Consider the following 10,000-nt stretch of genomic DNA (forward strand, 5'->3'; position numbering starts at 1 on the left):
CAACCTCAACTCATATGGGATTACCCCCTGAATTTAAGCATATTAATGAGGGGAGGAAAAGAAACTAACAAGGATTTTCTTAGTAGCGGCGAGCGAAAAGAAAATAGTTCAGCACTAAGTCACTTTGTCTATATGTCAAATGTGAGATGCAGTGTATGGAATATCTTAATATCTAGTATGAGAAATTAACGATTTAAGTCCTTCTTAAATGAGGCCATTTACCCATAGAGGGTGCCAGGCCCGTATAACGTTAATGATTACTAGAAAGATATTTCCAAAGAGTCGTGTTGCTTGATAGTGCAGCACTAAGTGGGTGGTAAACTCCATCTAAAACTAAATATAACCATGAGACCGATAGTAAACAAGTACCGTGAGGGAAAGTTGAAAAGAACTCTGAATAGAGAGTTAAATAGTACGTGAAACTGCTTAGAGGTTAAGCCCGATGAACCTGAATATCCATTATGAAAAATTCATCATTAAATAATTAAAAAAATAATGTGCATTTTTTTCATATAAGGACATTGTAATCTATTAACATAATAAAGTATTTATCAAAAGATCATTGGTGATATTAAGTTTATTTAAATTAATTTGCTTTTTAAGCATATTAACATAGAATAAATACTAATGATTTGATAAAGTGTTGATAGATTTTATTATATATAATGCTAAAATTCATTTTTTGAATTTTACAAAAAATTTAATATCTATGATATTAATATTTATTTGTATGCATTTATATGATTAACAATGCGAAAGATTCAGGATACCTTCGGGACCCGTCTTGAAACACGGACCAAGGAGTCTAACATATGTGCAAGTCATTGAGTTATATTAAACTTAATGGCATAATTAACTTAACTTAAATATTAATGGGATTAATTTTTAGTCTATTTTTTAATAAATAGTCAATTAATTCAATCCCGGGGCGTTCCATATAGTTATGTATAATGATAATTTATTATTATTTATACCTCTAACTGGAGCGTACCTTGAGCATATATGCTGTGACCCGAAAGATGGTGAACTATACTTGATCAGGTTGAAGTCAGGGGAAACCCTGATGGAAGACCGAAACAGTTCTGACGTGCAAATCGATTGTCAGAATTGAGTATAGGGGCGAAAGACCAATCGAACCATCTAGTAGCTGGTTCCCTCCGAAGTTTCCCTCAGGATAGCTGGTGCATTTAAAAATTATATAAAATAATCTTATCTGGTAAAGCGAATGATTAGAGGCCTTAGGGTCGAAACGATTTTAACCTATTCTCAAACTTTAAATGGGTAAGAACCTCACCTTTCTTGATATGAAGGTTGAGGTTATGATATAATGTGCCCAGTGGGCCACTTTTGGTAAGCAGAACTGGCGCTGTGGGATGAACCAAACGTAATGTTACGGTGCCTAAATTAACAACTCATGCAGATACCATGAAAGGCGTTGGTTGCTTAAAACAGCAGGACGGTGGACATGGAAGTCGTAATCCGCTAAGGAGTGTGTAACAACTCACCTGCCGAAGCAACTAGCCCTTAAAATGGATGGCGCTTAAGTTGTATACCTATACATTACCGCTAAAGTAGATGATTTATAAAACAATTTCGATTGATTTATAAATTTTGAAACTTTAGTGAGTAGGAGGGTACAATAGTGTGCTTAGAAGTGTTTGGCGTAAGCCTGCATGGAGCCGCTATTGGTACAGATCTTGGTGGTAGTAGCAAATAATCGAATGAGACCTTGGAGGACTGAAGTGGAGAAGGGTTTCGTGTGAACAGTGGTTGATCACGAGTTAGTCGGTCCTAAGTTCAAGGCGAAAGCCGAAAATTTTCAAGTTTTTAATAAAAAAAAATATTAATAAAAATATATTTAAAAATAATTAAAATACTTGAATTATTTTGAACGAAAGGGAATACGGTTCCAATTCCGTAACCTGTTGAGTATCCGTTTGTTATTAAAAATGGGCCTTGTGCTCATCCTGGCAACAGGAACGACCATAAAGAAGCCGTCGAGAGATATCGGAAGAGTTTTCTTTTCTGTTTTATAGTCGTACTACCATGGAAGTCTTTCGAAGAGAGATATGGTAGATGGACTAGAAGAGCATGACATTTACTGTTGTGTCGATATTTTCTCCTCGGACCTTGAAAATTTATGGTGGGGTCACGCAAACTTCTCAACAGGCCGTACCAATATCCGCAGCTGGTCTCCAAGGTGAAGAGTCTCTAGTCGATAGAATAATGTAGGTAAGGGAAGTCGGCAAATTAGATCCGTAACTTCGGGATAAGGATTGGCTCTGAAGATTGAGATAGTCGGGCTTGATTGGGAAGCAATACCATGGTTTATGTACTCGTTCTGGGTAAATAGAGAATTACGATTCTTGTTCCCCGGATAGTAGTTACGTAGCCAATTGTGGAACTTTCTTGCTAAAATTTTTAAGGAATTATATCATTCGATATATATTCCTTTTAAATTATAACGATTATCAATTAACAATCAATTCAGAACTGGCACGGACTTGGGGAATCCGACTGTCTAATTAAAACAAAGCATTGTGATGGCCCTAACGGGTGTTGACACAATGTGATTTCTGCCCAGTGCTCTGAATGTCAAAGTGAAGAAATTCAAGTAAGCGCGGGTAAACGGCGGGAGTAACTATGACTCTCTTAAGGTAGCCAAATGCCTCGTCATCTAATTAGTGACGCGCATGAATGGATTAACGAGATTCCTACTGTCCCTATGGGAGGGATATTTTCCACGCGAGTGGAAAATTGCTAGGGTCGTTGCACTCTTGAAGTCGCCCGATAAGATCAGGAGCGATCCTCGATCTTATCGTGGTATCAGCCTCCTTCCAGTACTTGGAAAAGTGCTGGAAAGGGTTATGGTTGAGCGGCTTCAGGAGCTAACTCGGGGTGTTAGGTCGGATAGGCAGTATGGGTTTAGGAAAAGACGTGGTATAGAGGATGCGTGGTTGTATGTCCAGAGTGTAGTTAGGGAAAACGTCAATAAATATGTCCTTGGCATATTTATTGACTTTAAGGGGGCATTTGATTACTTGCGCTGGGATCGTGTGTTGCAGCGATTAGAGGAGCTTGGCTGTCCGGAAATTACTCTATGGCGGAGTTATTTTTCGGACAGAAAAGCATCCATGGTAGGAGTGGGCGGGAGTGTGGAGATTGGGGTGGAGCGAGGCTGTCCGCAGGGATCCGTCTGTGGTCCCTTCATTTGGAACCTCATGATGGACTCCCTGCTTCGGCAGTCAGAGCCACTCTGTAAACACTGTGCGTATGCGGACGACCTTCTCATTTTGGTTGAGGGCCGTTCGCGTGAGGAACTAGAGCGAGTGGGGGGGCAGCTCCTTACATTTACCCACAATTGGGGGGTAGATGTGGGAGTGGACATATCGATGGACAAAACGGTGACAATGCTGCTTAAGGGCAGATTGTCCCCGAGTCGTCCACCGATTGTACGTTTGAATGGGATAGGGATTAGGTATGTGACGCAAGTCAAATACCTGGGGTTAGCTATGAGTGAAAGGATGTGTTTTACTCCACACTTAGTTTCGTTGAGGGAGCGGCTGCAGGCAATCGTTGGGCAAGTGCGTCGCGTTGTCAGATTTGACTGGGGTCTTAGCCGGCGTGCGGTTCGTACCGTATATCGGGGCCTATTTGTGGCCTGTGCCACTTATGGTGCCGCTATATGGTACGAATGGGCTTTAAAGTCGGTTGGCAAACGTCATCTGATGGCGTGCCAGCGCATTATGTTGCTTGCCTGTTTGCCTGTATGCCGTACAGTGAGTACGGATGCGTTGCAAGTGTTGTTAGGTGCGCCTCCTCTTGACCTGTTAGTCGTGCAACGGGCGGTTGCCTTCAGGTTGAGAAGGAGGCTTTGTATGCCGCTGCTAGATGGATGGATATCCGACGGTGATGTAGAAAGGGGGTATTTAGAGTGTGAAAGGTTGTTGAAGGAATGTATGCTTCGTGGGTGGCAAAACCGATGGGACAATAGTTCCAAAGGTCGCGTGACATACGAGTACATTCGGGATGTTTCCTTTGTCGGGGAAAATCCTGATTTTGGATTTTCCCTCAGCCTGGGATTCCTCCTTACAGGGCATGGGCCTCTCAATGCTTATTTGCATGAGAGGCGCTTGTCCACAAGTGAGGAATGTGTTTGTGGGTCGGCAAGAGAGGACTGGGTGCACGTCCTCTGTGAATGCCCGATGTACTCAGACATTAGGGATCTTGCGGGTGTGGGGATTAGATGGACTGATGGACGGTATGATGTGAGTGGTGTGATTGCCAACCGTCGGAATGTCGAAATGTTAGGGCAATATGCGCGTGAGGTTTTCAGGCGGCGACGTAATTTAAGGCGTTCAGTTGATTAGTTTTTAGCCGTTCTTGTCTGTGCATTCTGTTGTTCTGTGCATTGTCTGTTGTTGCTTAGGTGTGGGAAATGGCCACCAGTCCAGAGCTGTATGGAAGCTCAACTGGTAGTAGTCTCGGCTACGAGGTCTGACCGGAGACTTAAATCTGGTACCACGGGGAACAGGGGCCCTCGGAGCTTGCTCCGACCTGTTCATTGGGAACGGCCCTTCGGGGAGTTTCGTGGTGGCTGTGGTTAACACCTAAATGCGGGTAGAGTCTTTTGGCTCGATGTGGAGTTGCAATGCAACCGGGTGCCGGGACCCATAGAACGGCAGAGGGTTAGATAGACCTCGAACCCTACCAAGGTGGTTAGTGTGTCCATTCCACACTACCAATTGGTATCCTTAAATGCTTCGGCATTTTTGGGGCGCTGATCAACGCATTGTTTTGATCCGTTGTGCTTTTGAGCACCGTGGGTTTGGGCTGTCGCCAGCAGGAACTCACGTAAAAAACGCCACACGTTGTTGTTGTCCCTATCTACTCATTCTCAGTCTGACTGTTGAATAGTGCGGACGTGTCGTGTGCTAAGCGGTGATTTGCGATTTTTGTGATTTCCTTTTGCGGTTACACTCGTGTGTGAGTACCGGTGTATTACAGTTGTGCGAGTGACGCTAATATTGTTGTGGCTGTACCATAGCGGTACAGTGTTTACAATTAATTGTGATTGAAAGTGCCGTTGTGCGAGTGACGCTACTTTGTAGTAGCTGTACAGTGTTTACGAGTGATTAAGTGCCGTACGGTAGTTTTGTTGGACACTTCAGTGAGTGCCAATATACTCCGTGCTATAGACACATTGTGCGTGCGTGTGAGTGCCGCTAGATACAGCGTTGGAAATTTTCCATTAAGTTGTTTACAACTTTGCGGGCGTGCCGTTATTTTTCGGCGTGGTGTGTTGTGCTAGTGACGCCACCGTTTGCGTGGCTGTACATTGCGTACAAGTGTACCTTGTTGGTAAGTTGTTTACAACTTTTGAGTGCCGCTATTTCTGGCGTGGTTTTTGGCGTGTGCCGCTAATTTTTGGCGTCCTTCTCGTGTGCGTGTGCCGTTACATTTCGGCGTGGAAGTACAGTGCGGGCGTACACTAGGTTTGTCGTGCCGCTATATTGCCATATTTGGCAACAGTAAAAAGGGCGTCCCCTTTTGTGCGTGGGTTAAGTACTGCGCCAAGGTTGAATACTTTGTGCAGGTGCCGCGAACAGAGCGTGCTGCGTTTTGCCTGCGGTCGAGCTCGGCGTTAGCTCCACCTCGGTCGACCCGTCCTTGTTCGGGGAACAGTGTTCCGTCCGGCAAGGCATTGGTGGTGGCCTTTGCCAGACCTTTGGTTGGCGCTGTGGGCTACGCCCTCGCGCTTTGCTTTGGCTCGCCGATAGGTGCAGCCGCTGTGTGCGTACCTGTGCGGGGCTCATTCCTGCCGTGCAGTAGTTGCCGTCGCCCAAAAGGGACCCAGTTTTTGTTGTTGCTCGGGAGGCCTTTATCCGGCGAATTCGGCAACCTTAGTGGTGAAGCGTTGGGCAATGCCCAAATTAGAAGGAGTGAGGAAGAGGGCGAACACCCCTCTTCCAAGCGTTTCGGCGGTGCCATCGTCTGCAATGGACGAGACGACGTCCGGAGAGGAGGAGGTGATTTTGCGGTCTCCTCCCCGTACTAAGAAGAAGACCGCTGGAGGTACAGCGGTTCCGGTGGAGAAGGTAACCCTAAGGGTACCTGAAAAGGTGAGTGGAAGCGAGGGTGGTTCCGAAAGCGGAAAGATTGGGAGTGGGCGCAAGGGGCGGAAGACGGGGGAAAAATTAGGTCCCGCAGGGAAGCGTTTGGAGGAAATCCGTGGGGAATTGGGTGCTTCCCTGAAAGGTTTGGGTGCGATCGGTGGGGATGCCGAACGCAAGAAAGTTGGGGCGCAGTTTATGGGGCGCTTCAAGTCCATTGTGACGGCCTTTAGTGGAGCCGTCATAGACATGGACGGCGTCCCGAAGAGTTTAGCTAAGGACCTCCTGGGATACTCCTTGGAGTTCGAGGAGCTTTTTGTGGAGATGGTGGCGGAGATCGCCCATCTTCGTGGGCGGTTAGAAGCCACAAAGACAAGTAGGGAGGAAGCACCTCGGAGGACGGCTGGAGCTGCGCTGGCTGGTGCAGCGATGATGCCGGCACCTCAGGCGCCTGCGCCTGTGTTGCCCGCGTTGCCGGTGCCCAAGCCAGTTGAGACCTGGTCGGTCGTAGTGAGGGGTAAAACCCCCACTACTTCCAAGGAGGTGATTAAGAAAGTGGTGAAGGAGGTAGGGCCTTCCATGGGGGTTAGGGTGCACGAGGTGCGCCCGTTGAAGGATGGAGGTGCGATTATTCGCACCCCATCCGTTGCCGAGAGGGATAACTTGGCAAAAAATGCCAAGTTTTCCGAAGTGGGGCTCGATGTGAGCATACGCCGGAAGCTGGGGCCTAGGGTTGTGGTCCAGGGGGTCCACACGGAGATCTCCCCTGAAGACTTCATGGGAGAGTTGTTCCGGTTGAACCTCAAGGAGTTCAGCCCTGGGTGCCGTGAGAAGGACGTGAGGATGATCAGCCGTCCTTGGAAGGTCAGCCCCGATGGGGTGACGAATGTTGTCCTTGAGGGAACGGACATGCTAATGTCCGCCCTCCTGGAAGCAGGTCGTTGCTACATAAAGTGGTTTTCCTTCCGGGTACGGCCAGACCAACTGACGCCCGGCTGCTTCCGATGCATGGGGTTTGATCACAGGGTGGCAGAATGCAGAGCCAAGAAGGATGTCTGCCGTAGGTGCGGGCAAGAAGGACACAGGAGTGCAGGTTGTGGCAATGCCCCGCATTGTCGCAACTGTGCATTTAAGGGCAAGCCAGCCGGACATCTGATGATGTCCACTGTCTGCCCGGTGTACTGTGCCATTGTTGCCCGTGCGAACGCTAGACATTGATGGTTGAACTATATCAACTGAACTGTCAGGGGTCATATGCCGTGATGTGTGAATTGGGGGCGTGTATCTCGGAGGGGGGCTGCGGCATTGCTTTGCTCCAGGAACCATACTCCACCAATGGGGTGGTGAGAGGCCTTCCTGGGGGCTTCAGGGTCTTTACGGACCTTGGAGTCAAGGCCGCAGTAGCTGTGTGTGAGCCAAGCTACTCTTGTGTAGTAGTTGACTCATCACAGTGGGGAGTATGTGTGTGTGTCGAGGGGGAATTCGGCAGAATGAATGTCGTCAGCTTGTACTGCAAGTCTGACGAGCCTCTAGAGCCCTACTTAAGATACATTGATGCGGTGCTACTACTTGAGAGTAGCATTCCTGCCATCGTGTGTCTTGACGCGAATGCTACCTCCCCGATGTGGTTCAGCAAGGTATCCAGGCATACTGCTGGATATCGGAGCCACACTCGGGGTGAGGTTATGAGCGAGTGGGTTGTGGCGAATAACCTTCTTGTAGCAAACGAACCAAGCGTATGGTATACGTTTGAGGGGCCTAGAGGTGTGAGTGACATTGACGTGACGCTCATGAATGACGCAGCAGCGGGTAGGTTCGAGTGTAAATGGAGTGTTAGGGGGGGTTGGGGAATTAGTGACCATAATTTAATACAAATTATGGTTACTCCCCGTACCCCGCAGCTAGAAGGGGGGAGTCCATTGAGGCGATGGCGTACCTCGTGTACCGACTGGAACCGATATGGACATACTGTTAGGGAAGCGGTATTGGATATACCGCTTAGGGAGTTTGAGGAATTGGGGGTTGACGAGCAAATTGCTCGTCTATATGAATGTGTCTGGGGTGTGAATGACTTATTGTTTAGGAAAGCTAGGGCTGTGAGAATGAAAGGTGTGAAATGGTGGACGAGTGAGTTAAATTCAAAGAGGAGGTCTGTCCGACGCTTGAGGCGTTTGTTTCAACGCGGCAGGCGGACCAATTCGGAGAATCTGTCTCAGCTCAAGTATCAATTTAGCGTAGGGATGAAAGAGTATAAGAAGATGCTTGTGAGAGTGAAGGAGGAAGAGTGGAGGAGATTTGTGGGGGAAAATAGGGACGACCCTTGGGGACAGGTCTATAGGATCTGTCGGGGTCGTCGAAATGAGATGGCTAGCTCTCTTCGCGTAGGTGATACTGTATTATCGACGTGGAGAGAGTGTGCCAATGTTCTGTTAGGCGAGTTTTTTCCCAGGGCGGAGGTTCAGGTTCCTCCTGCACAAGAGGTGCCTGTCCCTCCAATAGAAGCTGAGGAGTTGGATTATGCATTTGGCCTGGTCAGGTCTAAAAGGTCTCCAGGTTTCGATGGTTTGAACGGAGAGATGTGCAAATGCTTGTGGAAGTTCATTCCGGAATATTTGGAGGCCATTTATGATAAATGCATATGGGAGGGATATTTTCCACGCGAGTGGAAAATTGCTAGGGTCGTTGCACTCTTGAAGTCGCCCGATAAGATCAGGAGCGATCCTCGATCTTATCGTGGTATCAGCCTCCTTCCGGTGCTTGGAAAAGTGCTGGAAAGGGTTATGGTTGAGCGGCTTCAGGAGCTAACTCGGGGTGTTAGGTCGGATAGGCAGTATGGGTTTAGGAAAAGACGTGGTATAGAGGATGCGTGGTTGTATGTTCAGAGTGTAGTTAGGGAAAACGTCAATAAATATGTCCTTGGCATATTTATTGACTTTAAGGGGGCATTTGATTACTTGCGCTGGGATCGTGTGTTGCAGCGATTAGAGGAGCTTGGCTGTCCGGAAATTACTCTATGGCGGAGTTATTTTTCGGACAGAAAAGCATCCATGGTAGGAGTGGGCGGGAGTGTGGAGATTGGGGTGGAGCGAGGCTGTCCGCAGGGATCCGTCTGTGGTCCCTTCATTTGGAACCTCATGATGGACTCCCTGCTTCGGCAGTTAGAGCCACTCTGTAAACACTGTGCGTATGCGGACGACCTTCTCATTTTGGTTGAGGGCCGTTCGCGTGAGGAATTGGAGCGAGTGGGGGGGCAGCTCCTTACATTGACCCACAATTGGGGGGTAGATGTGGGAGTGGATATATCGATGGACAAAACGGTGACAATGCTGCTTAAGGGCAGATTGTCCCCGAGTCGTCCACCGATTGTACGTTTGAATGGGATAGGGATTAGGTATGTGACGCAAGTCAAATACCTGGGGTTAGCTATGAGTGAAAGGATGTGTTTTACTCCACACTTAGTGTTGTTGAGGGAGCGGCTGCAGGCAACTGTTGGGCAAGTTCGGCGCGTGGTCAGATTTGACTGGGGCCTTAGCCGGCGTGCGGTTCGCACCGTATATCGGGGCCTATTCGTGGCCTGTGCCACTTATGGTGCCGCTGTATGGTACGAATCGGCTTTAAAGTCGGTTGGCAAACGTCATCTGATGGCGTGCCAGCGCATTATGATGCTTGCCTGCATGCCTGTATGCCGTACAGTGAGTACGGATGCATTGCAGGTGTTGTTAGGTGCGCCTCCTCTTGACCTGTTAGTTGTGCAACGGGCATTTACCTTCAGGTTGAGAAGGAGGCTTTGTATGCCGCTGCTAGATGGATGGATATCCGACGGTGATGTAGAAAGGGGGTATCTAGAGTGTGAAAGGTTGTTGAAGGAATGTATGCTTCGTGGGTGG

At 48.0% G+C, this 10,000-nt stretch overlaps 1 pseudogene; it reads left to right on the forward strand.

Annotated features, from left to right (window-relative positions):
• On the forward strand, positions 1-2,842 carry LOC129251810 (large subunit ribosomal RNA; annotated as a pseudogene).
• The last annotated feature ends 7,158 nt before the right edge of the window (positions 2,843-10,000 follow it).

This window comes from Anastrepha obliqua, unplaced genomic scaffold, assembly GCF_027943255.1.
Source record: "Anastrepha obliqua isolate idAnaObli1 unplaced genomic scaffold, idAnaObli1_1.0 ptg000071l, whole genome shotgun sequence".
Lineage (NCBI taxonomy): Eukaryota > Metazoa > Arthropoda > Insecta > Diptera > Tephritidae > Anastrepha > Anastrepha obliqua.